At 47.3% G+C, this 16,774-nt stretch overlaps 1 protein-coding gene across 7 annotated transcripts in view; it reads right to left on the reverse strand.

Moving 5' to 3' along the window:
* ARHGAP22 (Rho GTPase activating protein 22) overlaps positions 1–16,774 on the reverse strand; it is a 234,616-nt gene that overhangs the window by 64,268 nt on the left and 153,574 nt on the right. The window contains exon 1 of one of the 7 annotated variants that reach the window (XM_074958580.1): positions 15,424–15,535. The exons of the other annotated variants lie outside the window; for them this stretch is intronic. The gene's annotated coding sequence lies outside the window, so the exon portion shown is untranslated. Of the gene's footprint in view, positions 1–15,423; positions 15,536–16,774 lie in introns of those variants that run through there. 7 annotated transcript variants of the gene reach the window in all.

Below are 16,774 nucleotides of genomic sequence, written 5' to 3' on the forward strand. Positions count from 1 at the left end.
ACAGAAGGGAAGGATTGCTGGGAACAGAAGCATCCCTGAGGTGAGAGGTGAATAGGAAGCTGATCTTGGAAAGTTCCATTGGGGCAGGCTGCAATCATCTGAAAAAAATACGAGCAGCAGGAAGGCCCTGAGGGAGAGGCAGGGATAGGGGAACAAGCAGCGGGCATGTGGATTGGAAGAGCTCTGTGAAGAGCTAAGGCTATGTCTACAATACAGAGCACATATCGCCATCGCTATGGCAGCACAGCCCCCTACCGTAGATGCTGTCTGTTCTGATAGAAGCAGTTCTTCTGCAGACACAGTAACACCATCTCCTCAGATGACACTAGCTAACCTGACAGAAGTACGTTTTTGTCAGCAGAGCCATGTCTATCCCAGGGTTGTGCTGGCAGAGCTACGTCACCGAGGAATGAGAATTTTTCACACCTCCAGCTAATAGCCATGCTGACAGAACTTTGCAGTGGAGACCCTACCAGAGAATGGACAGTAAGAGGGGACATGCTGTTGAAGTACATGTCCCATCCTACACTTGTTTTGACTCAATCCATTTGGAGGCAGAGCTGAGCCGGGAGCTGCTAGAGTGGGTTTCTGGAAGTTGGTTGGCTTGCTGTTTTGCTCTCGATCACACTGTGGAAAACGTATGAAACCAAGATATGAGTGAAGCATTTTGTTAAAGTGCTTTGGAATTCTTCAAATACACCGAAAGGGTCGAGTGAAACAGATGAGCTCCAGGAGCTGAACGGTATTATCTGTCTCAGTTCTGGTGGGTAACATAGCAGCAGCCTTTTCTAAAGAAATATGCAAGTTATTTATGTAGCCACCTAGGGGGATTTGCTGAAAAGCTACCACAGGATGTGTCACATAATCAGGGACTGCGGCTTGGGATGAGTTTGACTGGTTTCTCAAGGAGACCTTTTCCGTTGCATGTCAAAATTGGGGAAAAATATGTTGCAAAATCAAACACCCCTTGTTGTGTGGGAGCGTTCATTAACTCCAGCTGAGAGTCTGTCTGGTCACGAACTGACATGGTTCACATTTACATCGGCTGGGGTATTCAAAAAAACCCTGGGTACACAACTCCCACTGACTTTCCATGGAACTGGGCCCCTAACTCTCGTGGGCTCTTTTGGCAACCGCAGCCTTAGTCTTGCTCTCCACAAATGGGTGACCCTTTGTGTGGCATTTCCGAAAAGACTTAAGCAATTTAGGAGCAAAAGTCCCAGACCCAAGTCCCAGAGGACAGACTGCAAAACACACACACTCCGTCGTGCTCTCTCCATAAACTCACCAGTCTGCAGGAGCTAACTTTTTTGTCTGGTGCTTTCAGACCAACATTTCTGGGAATTTCAAATTCCCTAGAACTGCTTTAGAAAAGCATCAACAACATGCTTAAGGCCACAGAACTGTGGTTTGATTTACAAAGAGTTGGACAAAACATAATACAAATAGAAACCCAGCCCCATCAGAACTGCACTAGTACATAAGATACAGGAAGTGATTACAAGTGGAACATGAAACCAGTGTGGTTTGTCCCTGAGCTCAGGGCTAATGCTATGATCAGGAATAGCATATGTAAGTAACACATAACAAAAGAAGAAGAAATCAAGTCTTAGGCCTTGACTAACCATGAAAATTGTACCAGTTCAATTTAAATCAGTTTTTAAACTGTTAATCTGGTGCAAATCCATGTTTAGATACTCTTTATTTGAGTGTAAGAGTGGCTAATATTGCTTTAGCTTAAACTTTTTTTCTTTTAGCTGAATTAAGATAAATTGACATATCCAGTTAACCAAATGTAAGCAGGATCTGAATGAGCTCTCCCCTGACATCTAGTGATGCACCGTGGGAAAAGACTTCAGGAGCAGACTATATTTGCATATAGACACTGACTCTGCCTATGTGCTCAGCAGATGGAGCTGCTTTGCCAAAGTGATCTATTTTGGCTGTTTTGGGGTTACAGTTCACTTTAGGCAGGGGTAATGAAATATTGTTATCCTTACCATACACGTAAAGGGCAGCAGAACTGTGCTTAGCCTGTCCTGATTGAGGGGGTCACCGTAAACTGAACCTCACTGGCTCAGCAGGGAGTAGAGATTCCAAATTCCTCTGAAGATAAAAAGGGGTGGGGATAGGTTTTTCCAAAGAGTCCTAGATGTCACTTGGCCCTCTCCAGTATATAGAGACAGTGGTGACGGGTCTCAATGGAGATGCTTGTTTCTGGTCAGTGACTACTAAAGCTGAACTTGCTGATGAGCAGGACTAAGCAGGAGCAGGATAACCGATGTCAGGCTTAGCATGAGCACAGCGATGCAGTGAAAGACAATGAAGATGCAACAGCATAGAGGTTCCCTGCTACCCAGTGAAATCCCTAAGAGCTGGGCTAAATGGCAGAACCTCAGAATATGGCATTGAGCGACAAGCAGCAGAGGCAATGGCAGCGACAGCGATCCGCCAGTAGAAATAAGCCAGGGGAGGCATCCTGTTCAGGAGTAGGAGGGGATCCCACCTCTGAACTCTGGTTCTTTGCTGACTAAGGACAACCCACTGTGAGTGGCATGCAGCAGAGGGAAAGGGCAGCAGCGTGTTAAAGGGACATTTGTTCATCAGACTTTCACACTGCAAGGTGGGGAACTGAGGCAAAAGACACTCTCAATGTACTGTGGGGTAGGTGTTTGCTTATGGCTACCTGCTTTTGATTCGTAGTTGTGGTGTTTCTCCAAATAAATGCTGGGTTCCCTTTCCCTTTTAACATGTGTTTCCTTTTGTTATACACAGACTCAGTGCTTGCCAGTGGGAAGCACTGCCTCTTAGAGGCGTCCGGGGTAAGGTTTAGTTTTCCCAGAATACTGGGTGGGGGGCTCAAGCTGGCTCTTTCTTGTATTGTTAAGAGGAACCCCTAGATGTCAAACCTGGCCCTTGTTGCTGCCAATTCCACCTAGCAGAAGTGTTACACCTACAGTATGTTTCTGCTAAAGAAGCATCCAAACCAAACCCCTGCATGTGAACAAGCCAAAACTTTGAGGAAGCCAGATCCCAGCTTTGTAATTCAGGCTCATTTTTAGGCTCCCAGAGATGGGATGCGAACAACAAGCTAACAGCAGAAATGGTGCAGAATGAGAGAGATTTTTACAGTTCTTTACATGGTAATAATCCCAGGTGTTATTATAGATGGAGTGGATAGTTGCCTGACGTTGCCTTACACTTTCCATTATAAAATCCTGTATCGGTTGCATATGACTTTGCAAAATGTTAACTGTTTGGGCTGAAGTTTTCCATACTGGGTGTCTGCTGAGGCTGAAATTTGTAGAAAAATTTCAGTAAAAATGGTTCAGCTGTTTCTGATATGAGATTAGAGATAAATTGTTTTGCACATGTTTAAAAAATATCTTGCAATCATTTTATTAGGAAGCTCTAATGTCCTTGGGTTTGGAGCACAGACTTGAAATTTGGCTGGGCATGGCCTGGGATCAGGAATGAGCCTTTTGCCATTCCCATGGGAAAAAGAAAAATAAGTGTAATTAGCAACAAAAGGAAGGCGATTTCTATTGTTGCATCTGCACAGTCAGGGCCAAGGTTTGGCATAGACTTTATGTGCAGCTGATTTCTTTTAGCATACCAAACCACTTGCGCCAGTGTAATTCTGGCCCCACAGCCCCCAGCCCAGTTTTTGGAGGTGGGGAGGAAGGCTGTCTGCCCCTTAAAGGTAGGGTTGCCAACTTTCTAATTGCAGAAAACTGAACATCCTTGCCCTGCCCCTTCCCCACCACTCCTCCCCTGCCCTGCCCCTTCTCTAAGACCCTGCCCTCCACTCACTCCATCCGTCGCTTGCTCTCCTCCACCCTTGCTCACTTGCTCTTTTTCACCGGGCCGGGGCGTGGGGTGTGGGAGGGGATGAGGACTCTGGCTGGGGGTGTAGGCTCTGGGGTGGGGGGTTTGGGGTACAGGAGGGGGCTCCAAGCTGGGGCAGGGGACTGGGGTACTGGACGGGGTGTGGGCTCCGAGAGGGAGTTTGGGTGTGGGAGGGGGCTCAGGGCTGGGGCAGGGGTTTGGGGTGCAGAAGGGGGTTTAGGGTGCAGGCTCTGGGCAGCACTGACCTCAGGTGGCTCCCGGGAAGTGGTGACATGTCCCTCTGGCTCCTAGGTGGAGGGGAAGACAGAGGACTCTGCGCATGCTGCCCTTGCCTGCAGGCACTGCCCCTGCAGCTCCCATTGGCCACAGTTCCCGGCCAATGGGAGCTGCGGAGCTGGCACTCAGGGCGGCGCTTGCAGATTAGGGCAGCATGTGGAGCCCCCCGGCTGCCCCTCTGCCTAGGAGCCGGACATGCCGGCCACTTCCCGGGAGCCAGGCAGAGCCACACAGGAAGCCTGCCAACCCCGCTGTGCTGCCAAATGGACTTTTAACGGCCCAGACAGTGACGGGGGTGTTCCGGTTGAAAACCGGACACCTGGCAACTCTACTTAAAGGGCATTGCCTTTTCAGCAGCATCAGCACAGACCCAGCTGGCCTCTTCCCCAGAGATGTTTCAGGAGCTGGGGCGCCCAGGGCATGAAAATATCTACCGTCAGTGCTGTCAGTAGTTCCCAGTTAAACAAAGACCTTCAGCTGTACTGCTCTGGGCTTTGTCCGTATCAAGTACAGTTAACTAGCTGCAAGAGATGAAAGCCCACAAACACAGTGATAGCTAACTCAGGAAGCCAGGCAGCACCTACTCCAAATATAAAGACAGGTTTCAGAGTAGCAGCCGTGTTAGTCTGTATTCACAAAAAGAAAAGGCGTACTTGTGGCACCTTAGAGACTAACAAATTTATTTGAGCATAAGCTTTCGTGAGCTACAGCTTATGTTCAAATAAATTTGTTAGTCTCTAAGGTGCCACAAGTACTCCTTTTTTTTTCCAAATATAAATTAAACAATGCTAATTAGCACTAGGAGCAAGAGCTAAACTGATTAATGCAGCATTTACTGGTAACTGCATGACACAATTCTGTCTCTGCCTTGACTTGAGTGCTTCATCCTGAGCATGAGCACTCTAGCGCTTACATTCCAAATATCTCCAATGAGGATGCTTCAGGGCTTGGATCATCAAATAAGTGATGGCTCACTCAAGTCAATTAAACTCTTGTGGCTGAAAACCAGAATAATAGGTTTCCTGATAGGGAATTGCTAACATAATGCAAATGTGTTCACTTAGAAACCCAGTTCATTAATGGAATTGGCAGCATGATGTGCTAGCCTCTTAGCTACAGATTTCACTATAAACTGGGCACTGTGGCAACCTCTTAAAGAGACATCTGCAGAAGGAATAGACTAGAAGATATTGTTGCTCCTCTTCCAGAATTAGTAGGTCACTGCTAACACCAATGTTGTCTCCCTGCTGAACACCCACACCTATCCAGAGCCTTCCAAGTTGGCTTCCCATTGAAGGAGAGATCAAGGACATTGAATCTTGATATATTCTTAATGTAACTTGTTTTATTTAAACATACACCAGCCCTGGAACAGAGCCGGTCAGAAACAACATGCAGGCAATCCTCTCTCTCAAAAATCTTCTCAGCCCAATACCTATGAACAACTCCCAGGGAGCAACCAGTCTCAAGATTTACCTCTAGCTGGAGCAATAAAGGCAGAGAGAAAACTCCCCTGCTGCTGGCCACAGCTCCCCTACAACAATAAACTAAATACAATGCTCCATTGCTTCAAAGACTAAAAACTTGCATGCACTATAAGAAAAACTTGGACTACAATGTAACTGCCATCTGGTGACTCCTACCATAACAAAAACAAAACAAAACTGTAGTCTGCAACCTATCATTTAAATCAGCTTCTGTACCAAATGACTGGAGGATAGCTAATGTGTTATCCAATTTTTTTAAAAGGGCAATTACAGGCCGGTAAGCCTGACTTCAGTACCAGGGAAACTGGTTGAAACTACAGTAAAGAACAAAATTGTCAGACACATAGATGAACATAATTAGTTGGGGAAGAGTCAACAGCCAACAGGGTTTTTGTAAAGGGAAGTCATGCCTCACCAATCTACCAGAATTATTTGAGGGGGTCAACAAGCATGTGGACAAAGGGGATCCAGTGGATATCGTGTACTTAGATTTTCAGAAAGCCTTTGACAAGGTCCCTCACCAAAGGGTCTTAAGCAAAGTAATCTGTCATGGGATAAGAGGGAAGGTTCTCTCAAGGATTGGTAACTGGTTAAAAGATAGGAATAAATGGTAGAAATAAATGCTCAGTTTTCAGAAGGGAGAGAGGTAAATAGTAGTGTCCTGCAGGGGTCTGTACTGGGACCAGTCCTATTCAACATATTCATAAATGATCTAGAAAGAGGGTACTGGGGTGGGGCCGGGGATGAGGGATTTGGGGTGCAGGAGGGTGCTCTGGGCTGGGATCGAGGGGTTTGGAAGGGGATGAGGGCTGGGGCAAGGGGTTGGGGTGCAGGAGGGGGGCAGGCTCTGGATGGTGCTTACCTCAGCCAGCTCTAAGAAGCAGCGGCATGTCCCCACTCAAGCTGGAGGCGTGGCCAGGCAGCTCTGCGCGCTGCCCTGTCCGCAGGCGCCACCCCTACAGCTCCCATTGGCCATGGTTCCCAGCCAATTGAAGCTGCAGAAATGGCGCTTGGGGCAGTGGCAGCACCTACACCTAGGAGCCAGAGGGGGACATGCCGCTGCTTCCATGAGCCATGCGGAACCATGGCAGGCAGGGAGCCTGCTTTAGCCCCACTGTGCCTCTGACTGGATTTTTCATGGCCTGGTCAGCAGTGCCGACCAGAGCCGCAAGGGTCCCTTTTTGACTGGGCGTTCTGGTCAAAAACCGGACCGCTGGCAACCCTACTTGTGCCAATATAAATCAGGAGTAACTCCACTGAAGTCACTAATGTTAAAGCCATCACAAGTGAGAGGAGAACCAGACCACAGAGACAAGACCAAACTGTGTTACAACACAATCTATTGTGTTGTAATATGGTGCCCCAATACAGTACCAATTGTACGCTGGGCCCATAACACTCTGATGTGCTGTGCACAAAATTCCCATTGTCAAGCATTCAAATATCATGAGTCAGCCCTCTGTCTCTCTGCAATCATGAGAGCATCTTAAAAATCATGAGATTTTTAATGACAAAAGAGAAGGCAAATTAAAAAACTCAGAGGTTCAGGGATTTCTTTGACCTTTAGAGATTATTACATTTTTCAAATTTTCTCAGCAATCATGAGGGCCAGAAACTCTCAGTTTTAATTCTTTTAAAAAAGGGATTCTCTTATGATCACATGACTCCTGAAACTGGCACTTTAAGATGGATATCAGATCTCACAAGACTCGCAAAAAAAAAAAAATCCATGAGAGCTGGTGACATTGTGAAGTTCTTATAGAGTCATAGCATTGACGGCCAGAAGCAGCCACTAGTTCATCTGTAGATCAGAGGCCACCAACACCATCCAGCACCCTCACACTAAACCCAACAACCAAAGTGAGACCTAAGTATTACAGCTCAAAGTGGTGGATCTCAAACAGGGGCCTGGGGCCCCCTGCGGGGTCATAAGTATGTTTCAGGGGGGCCACCAAGCATGGTCAGCATTAGACCTGCTGGGGCCCAGGGCAGACACTCAAAGCCCCACCGCATGGGGCTGAAACCCCTGGGGCTGCAGCCAAACCCTGAGCAATGTAGCTTCGTGGGCCCGCCCCCAGCCTGGGGCCCCAGACAATTTCCCTGCTTGCTACCCCCTAATGCCATACCTGGCTTTTATGTGAAGAAAACCAGTTCTTGTGGCACAGGTGGGCCATGGAGTTTTTATAGCATGCTGTGGGAGGGCTCAGAAAGAAGAAGGTTGAGAACACCTGCGCTATCATGTGCCACAGGCAGAGAATAGGAGGGACTGAGGTGCAGCAGTGCCCGAGGCCCCCAGAATGGCAGGGAAACGATTAAGTGAGATACCCAGATAATCCTGGCAAATGACCCGCAGGCCGCAGAGAAAGGCGAAAACCCCCCAAGCTCGCTGCCAATCTGACTTGGGGGGAAATTCCTTCCCAACCCCACATATGGGGATCAGTTAGACCCTGAGCACGTGAAGAAGAACCAGCCAGCCACGCACCTGAGAGAGACGAGGCATAACAAAGCAATATACATACACCTCTCAAAACAAAAAAAGTTACAGTTCCGCAAGAGCTAAATATTTAAAGAAAACGAATGGATTCCTGGATATTAATCCAAAACCAGCAGAAGCAATTCAAGCATTGCTCGCTCTATTATCCATGCATCACAGAGGAAGCAAAGTGCCCCTTGAGATTTAATCTTAAATTAAGAAGGGCTGGACCTAGTCAGTCCTTGGGTAGAGAGATCGGCAGGGTGCAGTAGTTGGAAGTCAATTCTAAACCAGTGCTACCCCATAGTGCTGGGCTTTCCTGAGGTCCCTCCTGACTATTTGTGATCATTACAGACCTTATGGCACTGTTTGCAAGAGTGAGAGAGAAACCATATTTAACAGTCCAAAGGTCAACCAGGGATCATGGTAGATAACCAGCTGAACGTGAGCTTCCAGTGTGCTGCTGTAGCTAAGAGGCAAATGTGATCCTTGGACATATAGGCATGGGACTATCATGTAGGTGTAGGCATGTGGTGTTACCTCTATATAAGGGATTACTGAGACCATCACTGGATACTTTGTCCAGTTCTGATGTCTGCACTTCAAAAAGGATGTTGAAAAATTGGAAAGAGTTCAGAAACTAGCTACAAGAATGATTCAAGGGCTGGAAAAATATGCCTTATAATGAAGGACCAAAGAAGCTCAAGCTACTTAGTTTACCAATGGGAAGGTTAAGCGGTGACTCATTCATGATCTACAAGGGGAAGATTTCTGACAGCAGACAACTCTTTAATCTTGCAGAAAATAGCATAACAAGATCTAGTGGCTGGAAGCTGAAGCTAAACAATTCAGATAAGGCACAGATTTTTAACAGTGAGCATAATACACCACAAGAACAACTTACACAGGGATATGATGAACTCTCTATCATGTGAAGTCTTTAAATCAAGACTGGATGTCTTTGTCTAGTTCAAACAGAAGTTATGGGCTTGATGCAAAAGTTATTGAGTGAGATCTGCTAGCCTGTGATATACACAAGGTCAGACTCAATGATCATAATGGTCCCTTCTGGCCTTAAACTCTATGAAACTATGAACTAAAAACAACAACAACTGAGTTTATTGAGAGAGACTAACTTCTATTAAATATAAGTGACACAACATGCACCCAATATGGAGTCTCCTCCCAGATTCATCAAAGCCACCCTCCCCAACAAAGGAATGAGTGACATTAACAATCATATCCATCAATGATACAGCACCACAACAGATAATTGAACATTACATCAGAATATTGTCTCTCATTGGCGAATCCTGAACTGAGAACACTGCTGGCTAGCAACTACTGAGAGATGATTAACCCTTTTATGGCTGACACACACACGACAGGTAAAAAGTATTAGCTTAGGTACCCTGGCCAAATTCCAAACTCAGGTAATTCCCCTGGCGATTCTACATGGAGAAGGCCTTCCTGCAAATCATGCTGAAAGAGACAATGCTACAGAAGGCCACTGCTCTCCACCACAGAAGGGACTGTGTATCAAAGATGGGCCTGTACCAAAGCTGCAGACCTCTGAGGTTATTCCTGCCCTGATCCTGCACACTTCTAGGCTTCTTCATTATGGCCAGAAGAGAAACCAGAGGGGTCTAAATAAGAAAGGCTCTTCCTGCAGAATTTTGGTTTCCAGCATGACCAGAAACAGAGAATGTCTAGAATTTTTAGTGAGGACTTACTCCAAATCTAATAAGCAAGTCTGCTAAATATTGCCAATTCAGAGGTTAGGTAGGTTTAGACTGTTGAATTAATGTTGGCATAGCTCTATTGGAGTCTATGGCACTACACCACTTAAACCAGCTGAGAATTTGGCCTGTTGGTTGTGTGTTTTATTCCCTATAAGCAGAAGGCAACCATATACTTTTAGTATAAAATAGAGCCATCTGAAAATTGACAAAAAAATTTGTTGGAAAAATCTGATTTATCAAAACCCAAAACTGTTTGCAGGAAAGGGTCTGCTTTGATAAATTTTCCATTCTGAATATATTTGGGCGGGGGGGGGGGATTTCAAATTTAATGCCCTGTGCTATGCAGGAGGTCAGGCTAGATGATCTAATGTTCCCTTCTGGCTTTACCATGGAACTATGAAACCTATACTCGTCCACACACAGAGACCCCTCCACACGTGCACATATTAGCATTCACCCAAAGACACATCAATGCAGCCTCAAACACATCAGCCCCCTTCTCTAGCCACTCCTGAGGTCATCACTGGAGGATTCGGTTCTGTCTGGTGGCATAGGCCAGAATAGCCTGAAGGACTGGTGTACTTAACTTGTCAAGATGTGTCCTGGAAAGCCCTTCCATTCTCACTAGTAGGTTGCATCACACTCATCTCCACCATAGTCCTCTGTTCTCGCTGAAAGTGATGCTACCTTTCCTAAGCATAACAATGCCTGCCGGTAATACCTCTATATCTCTACTAGCCATTGGGAGTCTCATGCTGCCAAAGGTAAAGCCCATTCAAACTGTGGGTTTATATTTAAATGAGCTCTCCAAACTATTGAGATTTGGGTTCTGGTTGTCCCTGCTGCAGTATTTTCTGGGTCACTCCAGGCCTTTTATATGTTTTCTGTTCAAAAAAAGACTTGTATACTCAAAACTCCCAGCTGAGCCAGTGGGAATTCTGTGTGGTCCAGGCACCCATGATCAGGGGACTTGACACAAGAATCTGTTTTTTACATTAAATTTCCCATGAAAATCCACAATGTAGAATAAAAGGAAAAATGGCTCATTAAACTCAAGAGAATTTTTGCAAACTGCCCCACCCCCCGAGCAAAGTAAGACATCCACGTGGTTTGAGGAACTTTACACACTCCCAGGGCTGCCCCATCCCCAACCTGCATGACCAAAATCCTGCAGTCCCCATGTAGAAAAATATTCTCCCATGCCCACCAAGGAACAGATGGGAGCCCACAAGGGGTGAGGAGTCCAGACTGGGTGAGGGGAGGGTGCCAGCTCTGTTGCATGCTCCCCCATCCCTCATGCCCTGCAACAGCTCTTCAGCTGGATTCCTCCTGTGGCCTGAATCCCACAGAAATTCAGGAAGAGATAGAGCCGTGGAGTAGCTTTTCTCCACGGCATGTTCCCCTTGCATCTCAGATTTTCCACTGGAAGTCACATTGGGATTTAATACTGCCATTGCCATTGCATTGGACACCAGCAATGCACCCTGCCAGTGCACCCCACATTGGTGTTCATGAACGTCCCTCTATGGCCTACCTCTAAGGCCCGCATGATGATCCTTTCTGGTTGACATGTTCACATGCACCTTGGGTGGGGGTAGGGGGAAGACAAGTGGCACACGTGTGTCATCAATGGCCCCAGCACAATTTGGGAACCCCATTTGTCCAAAGCCCACCATTATTTCAGGGACATTAGCAATCTTCATCGCCTGTGGATGGCCCAAACCTCCATCACCACAGCACCGGCAAGTGACTCACCAACACCAAGCTGATTAGCCACAGACCCCCCAGCAGTCTGGAATAACCAGCTTCCAGTGGGTTACAGCAACCTGTTTGTGGACTGTTGCAGCCCCCTCATCTGCATGTCCTGGTGCTCCAAGGCTTGGGCAAGCTCCTTATACAGCTCCAGGAAAGTAGCCTTCCTTATACAGAAGTTCTGGAGCCACTGCTGGTCAAGGCTGTGATCCGCCCACTCTGTGCTTGAGGCCTGCTCCAAAACCTCCAGTCAGCTATTAAAACCTGCATCAGCTGTCTCCAGTGCATGCAGCCTGCATGATCCCTCCAGCAGGGCATGATCCCCCCACCTTCTCATAGTGACAAGGTGCTGCTGAAGTGACCTCCACAGCATCTTGCACCCAGTATCAGCCTCCTGTTGCCAAAATGAGAGTTGCATTAAGGCCAACAACTGGAACAGGTCAGTGTCATCAGCTGGATTGAGTCTTGGCACTGGATGGAACACAGACTGTAGACAGAAATCTAAAGCATGCCAAGCCAGAAGTGATTTACTTTACTTAGTTGGCAGCTAAGAGCACTTCTGCATTATCAGTCCCGGGCACCACACGTTTCTCCCACGATACACTGGAAATTAATTCATAGAACAGCACAGAGCTGAGAATCAACCGTGCCCCAGAAGTCCCAGCACCTCACATGGGTGAGTGCAGCACCAGGGTGAATGCAGCATCTTGGCTCTGGCTTGAGTGTGGATTTGCAGTGTGGACACATACACAGGCTAGTCCAGGTGCCTAGACCTAGGTATATTTTGCTGTAAGACACACCCTAATTGTCCTTCTTGCTGGAAGTCTTAGCAGAAAGGTTGGAGCCTGAATGGGATAGGCTGAACTCCCTCCAGGTTGGGGTTAAAGCACATTTGTGAGGTGACTGGGAAAAAGCTTTATTCATATTATGCAGACTGCGGGAATGCCAATGAAGTGCCGCCCAAACACACCAAGAGAGACAGTTCCCATCTCCAGCAGCTCTTAGTCTTCCTCTTTGCAGCCTGTGCTGTGCTAGTTCTACAGAAGAAAACTCCACGGCTGACAGTCGGGCACCTTTCATCCACATGACACAATGTATAAAAGATTAGCTACACCGATTAGATCAGACAGATTCAGCACCCGGGAGAGAAGTGGGGAAAGCATCCTCCAGATTGCCAACGGTGCTAGCCACTGTACATATGAGAGACTCATGTCTTTCTATACATATCTGAACAATCCGTCCGTGGTGTAAACCCACCGGAGTTGCACCAGAGATGAATCTGGCCTAGTTGGTGCACTGAATACATTGTGAGCAAGAAACAAAGAAAATCTTTGGAGAGGGCTTCTCTGTTCTATGGTCTTGAAAAGGCTCAGGCTGAGCAGAGAGAATTTAATAGTCTTTTGCCCAAGGGATGGCTCTGTTGTAGGATTTGTGTCTCCACATTTAACGGCAGGATGACAACCAGGAGACCAGATCTGCACAGCCAGTGACGTGGTGTATCAACAAGCCTTCCAGGTTCTGTTTCGAAACAAAGAGCTCTCGATCAGCCTTAAGGCGGCAGCCTCTGCCTACCGTGTGCTGCCTTCTCTACCTCGAGGACACCTGCTGGGCCACTGCCTCTTTAATAATACATTACAAAAGTGGCTTTCCGGAGAATGAATTATGCATCTGCCGTGCAAGCACTGGGACGCAGGGAGCAAGGAGATGCAATAACTGCTTGCGCTGCTGGTACTGCTGGAGAGAGAATCACTGCCAGCTCTGTGATTTGTCTGATCCCCCAAAGGTGGGGGGCCATGAGATGGCCTTTAATTGTGCCCCCCAGTCTTGCATCCATAGATGGAAATCAGGTTGGCGTGTGAGTTGCTAAGGAAGTATGTGACTTTAAAGTAAAAATGACAGGGCCACAAGCAGCCACTTGCATTGCTTGTGGCCACAGCCAGCTGCGTTGGGCTCTCGTTAAAGACACAGCGCGTCTATTTAACAAGTATTTTTATTTCAAGATTCACAGGAGTGAGAGCAGGCTATTAGCTGCAGCCAGCCACAGTCTGCTCTTCCCTGCAAATCCCCAGCCCAGCCGCCCAAAGTGAAGAATGGCCTTCAGCCCCTGCCTGAAGCTACACCCCATATTGTTACACAGCAGGGCCCCCGACTCCAGACACCAGCCAGGCTCAGTGGATTTCACAGTCATCTTGCCTTTGTTTCTTATACCCAGAAGGTTTTGGCTTTGGACAGCTATGCATTAAAATAGTAGTTACCACTAATGATTATTATTTAAGAATAAATATTCATAATACATTGTCAGCAGGCTTTGCGTACAGACCGTTCCTTTTGATGGCTCCCCAGATGTTGAAAAATCTGTGTTAAAGCTTGGGACTGAATAAAACCCTACTCTCAGAAGCAGGCACACAGTAAAAACAGCTCTTCACACCAGCTCAGTTCTAAGGACTGGTCTATATTAGAGCCCTGCGCGGGACTATTTTTTAAATCCTGCCCCCATCCCACCTCACAATACCTGCTCCCAACTGTCCTGTATTGTTTCTTGCATTTTTATCCCACTCCCACCTGCAAAAACCTTTGATCCCTCAAGAAGAGATTCCCTTATGATACTAAAAAAAAAAAAAGTTGATTATATATAAATGGAATTCAGATACAATTTTTATCTCTGAAAGAATAAAACAAAACTTGCTTAAACCGTGTAAAAAAACCCTTTAATTCCTGTTATAATAGACAGTCCCTCTGCAGGGCTCTAGTCTACACTCTGGAGACTGTACTGGCATCACTAGAGCACTGTAGCCATGCCAGCGTAGCGTAGACACAGAGGACACTGAGGTAAGGGATTTTCCATCAGTGTAAGAACACCCCCTCCCCCCGACGACAGTCAATGGAAGCATTCTTCTGTCGACACAGCTGCATCCACACTGGGGGTAAGTCTGCATAACTGTATTGCTCAGGGTTGTGGCTTTTTCTCACCCCGCCTGACGTAGCTCTGTCATCCTAACATAAGTGCAGACCAAGCCTAACATTCAGACTCATCCGATCAGGAAATATGAACAATACTTTGTTACCTACCCATCCAATCAAAAATATCCAACACAGCTTGAATGGCACACTTCAGACAGTGAATAACAACACCACACTGATCGCAAACAACCTACAGACCAAGATCCATTCATAGAAATGAGATGGGTAATAGTTTAGAACAATGAATACCTCTGAGGAAATCAAAGACTGGTCATGCACAATGAAATTCAGAAAACAAGGCTACATTGAGGGAGTCCATTATGTGCTATGGATTATTCACTTAATTCTGATTATCATCATCCTAATTTTACAGAAGGGGAACTGAGGCACAGAGAGACTAAATGCAGCTGACTGGTGGTTTCAAAAATATGAGGCGCACCTAGGAGCCGATCTGCGTCTTTACGCACCTACGCATCTTTAAAAATCTGGCCTTTAGTGACTTGCCCAAGGTCACCTAGCAATCGGCGGCAGGCCAGGAATGGAACCCAGCTCTGCCAAGTCCTACTGCCTTGCTTTAACCAAACGCCACTTCCTGGCAGGATAGGAATAACGCTGCGGGAGCTTTGATCTTGCCCTGGGCTGTGCCCAGTGACACATGCTGTAAATGCACAATGCCAGTGCAGGAGGGCAGGAAACGGGGCAGAGCAACAGGCAAGGCAAGACAAGAAAGGCCTGGGGACATCAGGGAAGCACCCACAGCATGGGATGGGAAGCAGGCAGCTTGCTGACCAAAGGAGTGCTCTGGACAGTGGGGAGTTCCTTTAAAAAAAAAAACAAAAAAAAAACCCCACAACACAACCAAGGGAGCCCATCACTTTCTTACCGGCTGGCTCCTCCCCTGCTTGGAGAGCTTTAACTCATGAGCCAGAGTCACTGTTCTTTCAGCAGCACGTGCACAGTTCACTGAGTGGCATAGCAGCGTGTTGGCCAACACTGCTTCCCTAGCGCTGTGCTTCTTGGCAGTGCTGGGCTCGCTAGCAGACGAGTCGCAGAGCCCCGCTGAGAGAGTGGCCTGAATCCCACATGGTCAGCTGCTCACTGCTGCCTGAAGAAAGAAACCGCTAACATTTTAACAGCCGTCACGGTATGGACTCATGCTGGAGCCACCTGACTACCTGAGCTGCTCACTGAACGAGTCTCAGAGGCGCCCCGCCAACTCCTTTCAGAATCCCTGGGGGCCAGGAGCGCTGAGCTCTGCCTCCTGGCCTCCCTCAGCATTGCAGCGGCCGATCGTGCAGAATCCAGCAGTCAGGATTTGGAAAGAGTCGAGGGTCTCCCTGTATTACGTTCCGCCTAAGGGCGCCCGTCAGGCTGGAGTTTTTACATTCATTTTGGGTGAGACAGGCCAGCCTAACAATCCTAGAAATAATGACAGGTTTCAGAGTAACAGCCGTGTTAGTCTGTATTCGCAAAAAGAAAAGGAGTATTTGTGGCACCTTAGAGACTAACCAATTTATTTGAGCATGAGCTTTCATGAGCTACAGCTCACGTCATCGGATGCATACTGTGGAAACTGCAGAAGACATTATATACACAGAGACCATGAAACAATACCTCCTCCCACCCCACTCTCATGCTCAAATAAATTGGTTAGTCTCTAAGGTGCCACAAGTACTCCTTTTCTTTTTGCGAATCCTAGAAAGTTATTCCTTGCACCCACAGAACAGGGACAGCTCAGGGAACAGCAGCAAGGCAAGCTTTACCCAACCCTTCTGATCTCAGTCTGGGCCTGAAGGCACATTTATATAACAGAGGTAGGATCATCCCCCTCCCCCGCACCATTAAAAGTAATGGTCCTGCTCTGCTTCCTCTGCTACATCATCCACCAGGTGCATGGGGAAAACAGTGAGGTGGAAGGAACCCGGACGATGCAGCCTGGAAAATAATTCCCCGATGCCATGAGTGCCACCTGGGCCTTCGTAGCAGCAGAGCTTGCATTGGCGTTCGGTTGCCATTCAATCCCCAGCCCAGCTACCCATGACAATGGATTGCTGCCGTGCTGTTGGCTGGACTGGTACTAATATCGAATCACAATAGCCGTAGGCTTTAGGGCCCCTTCCCAAGAGATCACAATGGGAACAGCAGCTGCTCCACGATTCTCTTGAACTCCAGTCCTGGCCACCCTCCCCCTCACACACTAGAGCGCCCAAAGTACTGGGCTTCTGCTGGCTGAG

The sequence above is a fragment of the Natator depressus genome, chromosome 7 (genome assembly GCF_965152275.1).
Source record: "Natator depressus isolate rNatDep1 chromosome 7, rNatDep2.hap1, whole genome shotgun sequence".
NCBI lineage: Eukaryota > Metazoa > Chordata > Testudines > Cheloniidae > Natator > Natator depressus.